The sequence below is a fragment of the Humulus lupulus genome, chromosome 1 (assembly GCF_963169125.1).
Source record: "Humulus lupulus chromosome 1, drHumLupu1.1, whole genome shotgun sequence".
NCBI lineage: Eukaryota > Viridiplantae > Streptophyta > Magnoliopsida > Rosales > Cannabaceae > Humulus > Humulus lupulus.
Genome location: NC_084793.1, coordinates 79,521,741 through 79,535,353, shown reverse-complemented (window position 1 = coordinate 79,535,353; position 13,613 = coordinate 79,521,741).

Genomic DNA, 13,613 nt, shown 5'->3' with positions numbered 1-13,613 from the left:
CAATTAAACAAATATAAAACATAAATTTCCATACCAAAATAACAAATAAATGGGTTGATAAATGGAAGACTTAGGCTCTTGAAGGGACACCTCGCGACTATTGGAAGATGGAGGAGACGCGTGCAGGTGGCTGGTGGACTTCGGCCATCGCAGGTGGCTGGAGGAATGACTGCCGGCATCGCATGTTGCTTGAGGTTTCGACGTCGATGGTGGCTAGAAGAGAAGCAGTCGCACGGTGTGGAAGAGAGAAGAGGGAAAAAGAAAGAAAGAGGGAAGAGGGAAAAAGAAAGGTGGGGGGAAATTTAGAAATGGTGATAGCTTATAGCTGTCAGAATTGCCACTACAAAAAAAAAGGGATACACCGAGAACACTATACCGAGAACATGTTCTCGGTATATGCATTTTCAAATGCGCGGGACCTTTTCGTTGTTCTGGAAAAGGGTTAGTGGCTATACCGAGAACATGTTCTCGGTATAGAGTCAATAAATATCCCAGCACGCAACCCCCCCGCCCCCCCCCCCCCCTCCCTCCCCTTCTTCTTCCTCTTTCCCTTAGTTTTTACAGAGACCGAATGCTCTTTTTCTTCTCTGCCTCTCTCCACCAAAATTGCTCCATTTCCCTCTAAAAAATATCATCTTTAGGTCCAAAAATCTCCCAAGTTAAGGGGTTTATCTCTATTTCTTATGGTAAGATTCATTTCTTCATTTATATATATATATATCTCTTTATAAAATGGTAATCTATTTTTGTATTTTTTGTTTGAAGGTGTTGGTGCAATTTTTCTTGAGCTATAGTGAAGTATTTGAAGTTGGCTTGCTCTTTCAAGATTCAAAGGTAATTTGTTTTTAATTTTTCTATTTTGTTTGATTTTTTTTCAAATTTTGAATGATTTATGTTTTTTATATAAATGAATTAATATTAGTTTTAATAAAAATCTGTTATTATATTAGGGTGAATGTATTTATTATTTGGTTTTAAAAATGTTTATTAGTAAAGATGAGATTAGGAATTAGAAAATTGTTAGATGGTTAATTAATATTTTTTTTGTTTTAAAATAGATTCTTTGTTGTTTTGGTAAAAATTATGTATTAAACATATTAGTAAACATATGAAATATTTGAGTGTTAATTTGGAATTTTTGGGTGCTAATGTGTTATCCAAAGAACAGGCACGGGTGACGTGGCAGGCATTTGTAAACACATGGCTGACACCTGGCAGAGTTCTGTTCGAACATCGACCAGTAAGACCTTCCTGGCGTGGCAGTTGAGTTTTCCTTACGACCAGCATGGTCGTACACTTCGCATATTTCAAAATGATTTTGTGGAGATCATAATCAATTCCGAGATTATCTCCAGTGATTCCTGATTATCCGATTAATTAGGAGAGAATATCTGTAACAGATTCATGTAATCCTCCTTGAGCCTATAAATAGAGAAAGATAGCTCAAGGAAGGGACTTTTGGCTTTTGCTTAATTAAAATTACACACTTACGAGAGAATTAGAGCGATTGTATTACGATTGTAATATTTATCTCTCTCAGGTTTTTTTTGATCCCTCCTTTGAGATCTCTATCAATAATAGCTTGAGTGGACGTAGGTCATTACCAGTTCTTAGGGCCGAACCACTATAATTTCTTGTGTTCTTTACTGTTTTTGTCATTATATTCATTCCAACACATCTATCCACATCAGGCGTTTTGACTCCATGTTAGTTGACCAAAACAAGGGTCAACATTCTGGTGCTTTCATTGAGAGCTTGATACGAAATTGTTGAAGTAGTAATGGCGAAAACAACAAAGAAAACTGGGCAGACGGCTGGCGCTACACCATCTCAACCGCCTCCTCCTCCAAACATGGCTGAAAATGAGCCACATTTGGAAAATAATGAGGAAGAATTGGATTCCGAGACGCTGAGAAATACCCTGGGGGTATTGCAGGATGAACTGGCCAATCTGAGGGCCAGCTAAGAAAGTGTTGCGGAGATTATGGCGCGGAATCAACAAGAGATAGAGCGACACATCCAGGAGCTGAGTGAAAGATAGGCGGAGATGGACCGTCGTCAGAGGGAGGCCATGGCAGCCCTCGAAGCAGCCCTGCAGTTGCCTAAGAATCAGGCTGCACCTGCCTCACAGCCTGATCAACATGCAAATGGGCCACCCCAAAGGGGTCCTAATCCTAGCCCGCCGATCCAGCCCTCAAAGGCCCGAGCAGCCGCCAATGCCTCGGGATGATGTCCCACCGAGGGATCCTGAAGCACAGCCTCCATCCCAGGCTGGTCGAGGCAATCCCCCACAGCCAAGGCAGAATAGGGTCGGGCAGCAACCCCGCAGTCCCAGACGCCATAGAGGCGAAGAGCTGAACCCACCGAGTAGGGGGCAGCATCCTTCTGAAACCAGAAGAAACTCAGAGATAAGCTCTACGGTCTGGGGCCCCCCACGGCATGATAATGCACGGGGACCTACCGACCAACGCAGGCTACCCTCTAACGCTCAGGAAGTTTTGGCCCAAGGAGGCAACCGAGGGGACAGTCAATCCCACCATAGCCAATTGAGATTCAGATATGGCCATGGGTACAATGAGGCCGACTCAGGCAGAGGAAATGCCGGCTGGAGAAATGAAGAGAGAGGTGGAGGCAGAAGCCCACCACCTAGGGAAGACCAACCCAAGAGACGTAACGCTGGGGGGTAGCCTAGACAAAATAACGTCTTTGACCGGCTTGGAGCAAGCGAGCAGCAGTGAAGAGACGAAGACTTAAGAGATGTACTCAACGACCATCGAGAATGGCATGATGAGTACATTCCCCCAGCAGCAGAGGCCCCGATGACTCCTGACGTCGTGCAAGCCCAAATAGATGCCCTGAACCAGACAGTACAACAGCTGGTCGGGGGAAGGACGTCTCATATCAAGTACGACAGGAGAAGGGGCACTCCTTTTGTTCAAAGGATAGCTGTGGCAGAAACTCCCAGCAAGTTTAAAATGCCCACGCTTCCGAAATTTGACGGGTATGGTGACCCGGTATCTCATGTCAACAAGTTTGAGATACAGATGGACATTCAGAAAGTGTCCGAAGACGCTCGGTGCAGGATATTTCCTGCAACACTTTCTGATGCTGCACAGAAGTGGTTTTTGAAATTCCCTCCTGCAAGTATTGTTTCTTGGGAGATGTTCGTAAAGGAATTTGACGGACAATTCTATGCGGGTCGTGTGCACCCAACTGAGGCAAATCAGCTGGTGGAGATACGCCAGCAAGAAGGAGAGCCACTGAAGGATTACGTCCAGCGCTTCATGCGAGCAGCGGCTGGAGCTAAAACTGTGGGAGATAAGGGCAAGATGATGGCCCTAACTGTAGGAGTTAGGCGTCGTACGCCTTTGTGGAGTAGCCTCAAAAAGCATGGAGTTAAGACTACTCAAGAATTCTTAGATCGAGTTGATCGATACATCAAGCTCGAGGATGCCATCGCCAGCGAGGGGAAGCCCCCAGGCAAAGATAAGGGGACTGCCATGCCCGCCAAAGCTGCCAATGGGTCAAAACCCAACGACAACGGGAATGGCAATGGCAAGAATGGGGGGAATCAGTCCCATAGTGAACCTTCCACCTCTGAAAACAAGCGCGCTAAGGGCAATTGTTATGAACTGCGATTCACTAACTACACTGCCCTTATCGAGTCTCGAGGAGAGGTGTATCAGGACACGAGTTCTAGTGTGCCTTACAAAAGACCCGCTCCCATTCGAAAGGATATTTCGAAAAGAGATACTACCAAGTTCTGTCGTTATCATAACGACTACGAACACGATACAAACGAGTGCAACCAGCTAAAGGACAAAATCGAGTTCCTTATCAGACAAGGACACTTGAGAAGATACGTACGGGCCTCGGGAACTTCCCAACGAGAGGCTCCAGGTGGCAACGAGTAGGCTCCCGCATGCCAACGCTCACCACCTTTGCAGCCTGACCCCGTAGCTGACACTTTACTCACCATCTGTGGAGGCCCGCACCTTGCGGGAAGCAGCGAAAAGGCAAGGGAACGATATGCTCGGACCCTACGCCACGATCAGGACATTGAGATGATGACTGTGGAGGATAGGGCATCAAAGAAGGCTCGGTCAGAGGATGGTGAAATAACCTTCTCTGATAGTGATGCCTAGCATGTCCGGTTCCCACATTCCGATCTGCTGGTCGTGGCTATTCAAATTGCCAACATGATAGTGAAGAGAGTGCTAGTTGATACAGGAAGTTTAGTAAACATCCTGTACAAGTCTTCGCTGGAACGCATGAAGTTGTCCGTCAAGGATTTGGAGCCCTGCAACCAAAAAATTTATGGCTTCTCTGGAGAGGGACTCGCCCCAATAGGGTCAATCAGACTTCTGGTAACAGCAGGTACAGCGCCTGCTACCAGGACATTACTCGCTACTTTTATAGTAGTCGATTGTCCTTCGGCGTACAATGTTGTAATCGAAAGGCCCATACTGGTTGACCTTCGGGCCGTCACCTCAATATGGCACTTGGCCATGAAATTCCCGACAGACGCAGGGGTAGGACACGTGTTGGGAAATCAGAGGGAAGCAAGGGAGTGCTACAATGCCTCGATCACGACGGCAAAGAAGGGAATGTCGAAGAGCACTCCCCCAGAGAGGTTGCAGATGGAGTCACCAAATAGGGTGTTGCCCAAAGTGAGGATAGAGATTTAGATCCTCACTTTGGGGTTTTTGAGGAAGATGTTGGACCCGTCAAGGACCTTGAAGAGGTCCTACTTGACGAAAAAGATCCGACCAGAGTAGTCTAGGTCGGTAAGAATCTAGGAACAACAACGAAGCATGCACTGGTGGAATTTTTGAGAAAGAACCAGGAAGTTTTTGCCTGGTCACCTAAAGACATGGCTGGGATAGATCCTGCAGTTATCAGCCATGTCCTGAACGTTGACAAAAGTTTTCCACCTGTGCAACAGAAAAGAAGGCTGCTCGATAAGGATAGATTGAAAGCCTTAAAAAAGGAAGTTGAAAGACTGAAGGAGAATGGGTTCATCAGGGTGGTGTTTTATCCATCATGGGTCTCTAATCCAGTACTCGTTCCCAAGCCTTGTGGCAAATGGCGAACCTGTATGGATTTCACAGACCTTAATAAAGCCTGCCCAAAAGATTGCTTCCCACTCCCAAGGATCGACCAGCTGGTCGATGCAACTGCAGGACATGAGATCCTCTCTTTCATGGATGCATACTCGGGATACAATCAGATCAGTATGCATCCCCTTGATGAGGATTACACTAGCTTTCGGACCGATACAGGGCTATACTGTTATAAAGTAATTCCCTTCGGACTGAAAAACACTGGTGCGACTTACCAGCGATTGGTTAACCACATGTTCAAGGAGTTAATCGGAGTAAACATGGAGGTGTATGTGGACGACATGCTGGTAAAGTGAAAAAAGATAGAAGGACATGTGAAGGATTTACAGGAGTGTTTCAATGTTTTGAACAAGTATCAGATGAAGCTAAATCCTCTCAAATGTTCCTTCAGAGTAGGATTAGGGAAATTTTTGGGGTTCATTGTTAATTCAAGAGGAATTGAGGCCAACCCCGAAAAGATCAAAGCCCTGATCGACATGAAATCGCCAGTAAAAGTCAAGGATGTGAAAAGTTTAACTGGAAGGATTGCCGCACTCAGTAGATTTATTTCAAAGTCAACGGATAAATGCGTCCCTTTCTTTAATCTACTTAGAGGCAACAAGAAGTTCGAGTGGACTAGAGACTGTGAACAGGCTTTCCAAGCCTTAAAAGCCCACACGGCACAGCCTCCTATTTTATCAAAGCCTATAGATGGAGAAACTTTGTTCATTTACCTGGCGATCACCGAATATGCTGCTAGTGCGATGCTAGTACGAGAGGAAGAAGGCGTACAAAAGGCAGTTTATTATGTTAACAAGAGGTTAATCAGTGTCGAGTTAAGGTATGCTCCCATCGAAAGATTAGCGTATTGCTTAATTATGGCCTCAAGGAAGTTACGTCCTTACTTCCAAGCCCATCCCATCACAGTCTTAACTGGCCAGCCCCTTCGGCAAGTTCTACAAAAACCGGAGGCGGCTGGACGTTTATTAAAATGGGCAGTCGAACTTGGACAATTCGATATCACATATTCACCGCGAGCAGCAGTAAAGGGACAAGTCTTGGTTGATCTTATCGCCGAGTTCATTGAGCTCCCAAACAACGAGCAGTGCGAAAAACCTAGTGCGCCTAAGCCCCAAGTTGAAGCTCCTTCGTAGAAGTTATTCACAGACGGATCGTCCAACGAATCTCATGCAGGAGCAGGAGTGATATTGATAACGCCAGAAGGGCATCAATTTCACTGCGCTATTAGGTTCGATTTCACCGCATCAAACAAGGAAGCCGAGTATGAAGCACTCCTCGCTGGGCTAAGGTTAGCCAAAGACATGAGTATAAAAGTGCTGGATATTTACAGTGATTCACAGCTGTTAGTGAATCAGGTCTTAGGGGAGTATCAAGCACGGGGCCTAAAAATGGTGGCCTACCTAAACAAAATCAAAGATCTGTTGGCGCAATTCGAGAAGTATACCCTCCAGCAAATACCTCGAGATCAGAATTCAAACGCAGATGCCTTGGCCAAACTCGCGAGTGCAAAAGATGCTGACACTTTAAATATAGTGCCAGTGGAACGACTGCGCGAGCCGAGCATACGAGCAGATGAAACCAGTATGGAAATTCGGATAGAAGATACATGGATGGCACCGTACTTGGAGTATCTCACGAATGGTGTACTACCAGCAGATAGAAACAAAGCCAGGACTCTTCAGAGACAGGCTGCTAGGTACATATTGGTCGATGGTATTCTATACCGAAGAGGGTACTCCATGCCACTGCTCAGGTGTATTACACCAGAAAAGGCTAAAGAGATGATGAAGGAAGTACATGAAGGTTGCTGTGGGGATCACGCAAGGGGGCAGAGCTTATCGAAAAAGATTCTGGGGCAGGGTTATTTATGGCCGACTATGAACGAAGACTCAATGGAGTTTGTGCAAAAATGTGATAAGTGTCAGAGATTTTCCAAGATCCCACGCACAGCTCCCAACAAGTTAAAGCAAATACAAAGTCCGTGGCCCTTCGCAATATGGGGTATCGATTTAATTGGATCCTTGCCAATGGGAAAGGGTGGAGTAAAATACGCAGTTGTAGCAGTCGACTACTTCACCAAATGGGCCGAAGCTGAGCCACTCGCTACCATAACGACAAAGAAAGTTCTTGACTTTGTCATCAAGAACATTGTTTGCTGATATGGATTACCTCGGAAGAGTGTCTCAGACAACGGCACCCAGTTTGACAGCAACCTATTCACAGACTTCTGCGAAAGGCATGGAATCATCAAAATCTTTTCTGCAATCACGCATCCACAAGCAAATGGGCAAGTCGAAGCAGTGAATAAAATACTTAAAGATACCCTGAAGAAAAGGCTCGAAGAAGCTAAAGGAGCATGGCCGGAACAACTGCCCGAAGTACCCTGGTCGTATAGAACTTCTCATTGAACTGCAACAGGTCATACCCCATTTTCCTTAGCATACGGGTATGAGGCTATGCTGCCAGTCGAGTTAGATCTGCCCTCACATCGAAGAGTCACATACGACCAAGACCAAAATAGCCAACTGTTGATGGAGTCCCTAGACTCACTTAGGGAGAAACGAGAAAAAGCCCAACTCTGAGTTGCTGCGTACCAGCAAAAAGTCGCCCGGTATTTTAACTCGAAAGTAAAAGAAAGCAAGTTCAACGTCGGAGACCTAGTACTTCGACAAGTTTTCTTAAACACCCGCGACCTAACTGCTGGAGTACTCGGACCAAACTGGGAAGGACCTTACCAGATTAAAGAAGTCCTTCACCCAGGCACATACAAACTTGCACGCTTAAATGGAGATCTCGTTCTGCGCTATTGGAATGAAGAACACCTGCACAAGTATTATCAATAAACAGTCCTTCTTAAAGGACTGGCTTGTATTAATTTTTACTTTTTACAAGTTTTGAAAAAGAGTTAGTCATGTTATATGGCTAATCGCTTATAAGTGTAAGATTTTTTTAAAAGATCACTCATAAAGACATGTTTAGTCCATTTTAATACGAGAATTATAAGGGACTGTGCGCAGCCAGTCATTCTTGCCAACCTTTGTAAAAAAAAAGTTACAAGTATTTGTTCATTACGTGTGTTGTTTTGCTGTATTATACGTGTTGCATTTTATACCGAGCAGTAATGTTCGTGCTGGTCGTGGTCAAGGCAAGTGACCAAGGACCTAAAGCTCCTCAGTCACTTGGGGGGCATATAAGGTACATCGATAGCAAAGCATACCAAGAGGTATGTAAACACATGAACAAAATAAGTGAAAGCATGCTACGGTACTTAGAGTATTTATCAAAATTTATATTTTGTTAAATCAAGCCAAAGTACTATGCTAAGTTCGGTCATACGAACAGATGTTATAATAAGCAAAAATATTATAATATCAAAGGGGATTCTTTTACACCACAAGCAGTACTGCTTGGATGTAATTGTTCAAATGTAAAAGGAAAATATGCTGCCCATGCAGCAAAATTAAAAAGAAATCTGTCTTTACATCACGACCCGTAGGTCGTGTAATTAAAGCAAAAGAACAAAAAACTCTAAGGAGCATGAAGAGAGGGAGGATCCGTTGGAGCATTTTGATCAACCACGTCCCCTCTAGCTTCTCCTCCCTCCACTCCGGCGGCTGGCTGAATGCTTGGGGAAGCAGGGACCCTAGCTCTCTCTTCGGCAGCTAACCGAGCAGTACAGCAGGCTAGCTCGGCCCTCCTAGCGTCCTCTAGGAGGTAACTGAAATCGGCACTTTGGTTGTGTTTCCAAAAATTGTAGAAACACCGAAGTGTCGCGTTCTTATACCTCTCCAGGTCCTTGGCATTGGTGAGCTTAAGCTACTCCACCTGGCTTTTAAGAACAGCAATGGTCGCGTCCTTAGCGAGATGCTCCTCCCTAAGTTTTTTGACTTCACGCCATTGGATTCGGGTGGACTCCTGGTAGTCATCCCTCTGCTTCCTGAGAGTTTCCATAGAAGCATGCTTCTCTGCCAGCTCCGCCACCAAGGCATCCTTCTGCTAGGTGACCACCTCCAACTCCCTAGCATGCCTAGCCTCTGCGGCTTGGAGCTCCTCAATGACCTTCGCCCGAGACTGCTCGATGCTGGCACAAGCGCGAGTATGAGCAGCGGTCATTGTCAGCATGGCCTGTAATCAAAGAATAAGAGTTAGGCTATATTACAAGAAGGAAAAATAAAAACCAAAATCCCAAAAAGAGAAATAATGCTTACACTGGCCACTTCATTAAGAGCCATGTTGAGGATCTGGTCGACCCCCATGTTCTCAGCCTCAGCCATTGCCCCCCTGCAATGGTCATGCTTCAGGATATGAGCAAGGCGATCCTTAGCTGATCGTAGGGAGCGGCTCGAGAGTCTGGCCCCAGGAAGTTCGGCTTGTTGGGCCTATTCTTTTGGAGCTGCAGGCGAAGGATTTGTGGCAGTGGGCGGGGCCTCCTTCTCAACAGGAGCAAATTGTTGAGAAGAAGATTGGCCAGAGGGCCCATCCTTTAAAGGATCAGTTGCTCGACCCTTCTTGTCCGAGGGTGCTTGGCTAGACTCGCCATCTTGTCTCCTGGCCGATTTCCTCCGTCGGACCAAGGGAACTTTCTCCTCCTCCTAACTTTGGTACAAGTCGAAAACGTTGGGGGAGGCCATTTCTGCAGAAAAAGATAAGCATACAGATAGTAAGACAAAAATAGATGACAAATTATGGCACATCAGAAAAGAAGTAAGGAAAATAAAAAAGTCCAATACCCGAGCTACTACTACTTGTCGCTACACTACTGACTCTACAAGTCATACACTCACTCTCTGGCACGAAGAAGTCTGGCCCTAGATTTGGAGTATACATAAAATTGTTGTCCCCGTCAAATAAGTGACAGGGAATTGGCAAGCTATTTAAAAGCGAAATAACAGTATCGTTTTCGTCCGAAGACTCATCCAAGTCTATGAATACTTTTGCGGCCTTTTGTTTCCCCTTCCCTTGGGGGACAGAAGGCATTTCTGCTGAGGGGGCGCCAGTCGGTTCCCTGATCGTAACCCCAGTTAGTCTCCTTTGAGGAGGGGATGCTGGGGGTTGCTGCTCGGGATGCCCCTCGGCAGTGGCATCTGCCACCACGGGTTCCCTCATTTCCTGATGAGAGGTCAGGAGGCCAGACAGCCTCAAGTTTTCATCAGTGACCAGAGACTTAACGCTTTTTTCAGCGTCAGTCATCCTGGCCAATGCGTTGGACCTCAACACCATGTCTGGTGTTGGGTTTGGGCGTAGCCATGGTCCTGAAAGGCACAAGATACTTTAGAGAAGTAAAAATACATTTGTTGAGAAAAAGTAGCGACCAGTGGAAAAGAACATTTACCTCCTTGAGCGAAGGCCAAGTTGTTCGTAGTCATGTCGGGCGTAAGGAAATACTCCTGGTTGTATTTCCCCACATTGGATATATGGGTGGTGTCACTCAGGAATGTTCGGTTTGTTTCCTGGTGACAAAAATGAAAAAAGCCCGTCCCGGACTGTTGAGGGTTGGACTTAAGGTCAAAAAGGAAGTTGACCTCGTGAGGAGTAGGCTCTGGCCATTTTTTGAGTTTGTAAAGGATATAGAGTGCAGCAAGCATTCTATATCCGTTTGGAGTAATTTGAAAGGGGGCAACATCGAAGTAGTTTTCCACCCCCTGATAGAACGGATGTAGAGGAAGGGTAGCCCCCGCCTCTATATGGTACCTTGACCAGGCGCTGTAGACGCCTCCAAGCAAGTTAGCCCTCTGGTCGGCAGCAGGGATCTTGAGATTGACCCCAGTGAGAGGATACTTCCTAAGGTAATTGGAAAGCATCCTGGGAGTCACCTGGCTGAGGGGAGAAAGATACCACTCAACATCAGGAAGGTTTGAATGTCGAGGGCGAGCCCTGACCTGAATGCGAGGGTCCGGGGCAATGTTTTCTCGACCACTGGTCGAGGGAACCCTAGCCTGCGAATCAGGCTGGGCAGGAGGATTTGGATTGTTTTTCAGGGTTTGGTTTCTTTTTTCCTGGAGATTTAGAGAGGGCCATTTTAGGTGGTGATGGTTGAGGTCTAGAAGAAGAAAGTCTTGAGAATGGAATCTCGTGAACACGCTAAGCCGGCTGTTCTTCGCCTTCAAGCAGTTGCGCAAGAAGATCGTCTTCGATTGGCCGCTCACCTCCCCACAAATCTGGCATTAAAATCTGCGAACAGAAAAATGGGGAGGTGAGGATGGATAATCTAGAAAGTCGGTTAGAATAACGTTGTTCGAGTATAAAAGTCAAACTTTTATACAGCAGCATTCTAACAAAAAACTAATTTTTTCACACGAACAGTTTGAAAAACAAATCAAAACGTGAAAGCAAAAAGTTTTTTGAAAAAGCTTTTTCAAATCCTTTAAGGGCGGGAAAAACTCAGTTTTTCAACTAGCATAAAAATCGAATTTTTACTTCGGTTTTACGTCCTAAGTTTATGATCTCGACTATCAAACTAACTTGTAACTCCTAAATGGCAAGGAAACATCGTCCTATCTAGTATCACCCGATAAACCCCTTACTTTCATGCATCTCAACCCAGGAACACAGACAACACCATAACTTAACAGTTAATTCACAGAGGCATGCACGGAAAAAATAAAAAGCAGAAAAGTTCTGAAACTTACCAAAGCAAAGATCGTTGAGGTTTGAAGGAGTTTCAAGTGTAGACGAATAGATGGCTGGTTCTTGAAACGCTAAAAGATGGTCTTCAGAGAGGATGAAGGTTCTGATTTTAGGGTTTCTTGAAGGAGAAATAACTTGCGTAAAAAGGAAAAGAAGACTCTGAGAAGGCTATATATTTTTTGTCTGTGGCATGAAAGAAGAAGTAATCATCAGTTTCCTCTTTTCGAAGCATGGGGAAAGGCGATAGCCATCAATCGGTTACTTGGGAACTGAAAAGCCATGATTAGACAGGGGTAGGTTACTTTTCCTAAGGATGCACGAACTACTCTGACAGATCTGGTGGGGTAATCGAAGAGTCGTTTCCCTTAAAGTTTATTTATTGTTGGTCATAATAAATAAACTTGGGGGGCAAATGTTATCCAAAGAACAGGCACGGGTGACGTGGCAGGTGTTTTTAAACACGTGGCTGACACCTGGCAGAGTTCTGTTCGAACATCGACCAGTAAGACCTTCCTAGCGTGGCAGTTGAGTTTTCCTTACGACTAGCATGGTCATACACTTCGCATATTTCAAAATGATTTTGTGGAGATCATAATCAATTCCGAGATTATCTCCAATGATTCCTGATTATCCGATTAATTAGGAGAGAATATCTGTAACAGATTCATGTAATCCTCCTTGAGCCTATAAATAGAGAAAGATAGCTCAAGGAAGGGACTTTTGGCTTTTGCTTAATTAAAATTACACACTTACGAGAGAATTAGAGCTATTTATTACGATTGTACTATTTATCTCTCTCAGGTTTGTGAAACTCGGAGAACCCTAGTTCTTTGATCACTCCTTTGAGATCTTCTATCAATAATAGCTTGAGTGGGCGTAGGTCATTACCAGTTCTTGGGGCCGAACCACTATAATTTCTTGTGTTCTTTACTGTTTCTGTCATTATATTTATTCTAACACATCTATCCACATCAGGCGTTTTGACTCCGTGTCAGTTGACCAAAACAAGGGTCAACATAATGTTAGTATGTTGTTGTTGTTAATTTTTTTTTTTTTTTTTTTTTTTTTTTTGTGGTTATGTTAGTAGTAAAAAAATCAAATTTTATGAATATTGATGATTTATTGTTGTTAATTTTTAGTAGAATTATGATATTTTGATTAGAAAATTGAATAATTAATCAAATTTAGACTAATAATTATAATTATATAGTCGTTTATAATGTATTTGTATTGTTCTGTGCATGTTCTGGGACTGGATATTTTTTATGTGTTACTTGCGGGTTTTTAAATTTTGGGATAGATGACAATACAATCCTTATGCTGCCGAATTTTATATAGAATTATAAAATTTAGAGATTTTGTGAATATTAGTAAAAGCACTCAATAAAAATTTTAATAGGTTTAGTAAAAAAAATTATAAAGTAATTAAATAAATTTTAACCAAATCCTATAAATTGTGTGAAAATTAATTAAATTATTCAATAAAGTAAAAGCAAAAAATTTAATTTAATAAATAATTAATTAACATTTATAATTTTCACTATTTTTTGTAATTAAAATTAATATTTGAAGTTAGAAAAAAATATGTCAAATTTAAATAATTTTAATAATATTTACTCTCAAATATATTGGAGTTAGATATCATAAAACAACATAATTAACTTCAAAGAGCATAAAACATTATAAAAATAAATTTTAATTTTATTTGTTTTTCTTTGGTAATAAGAAATTATTACCAAAGATATGATAGTGTGTTATTATCACCTAGTGATAATTTTTTATTTTATTAATGTTCATCACACGAAGCCTTAGACTCGTTCGAAGAGGGTGAGTCATTAAAGACTCTTAAATTTGTTTCTCTCT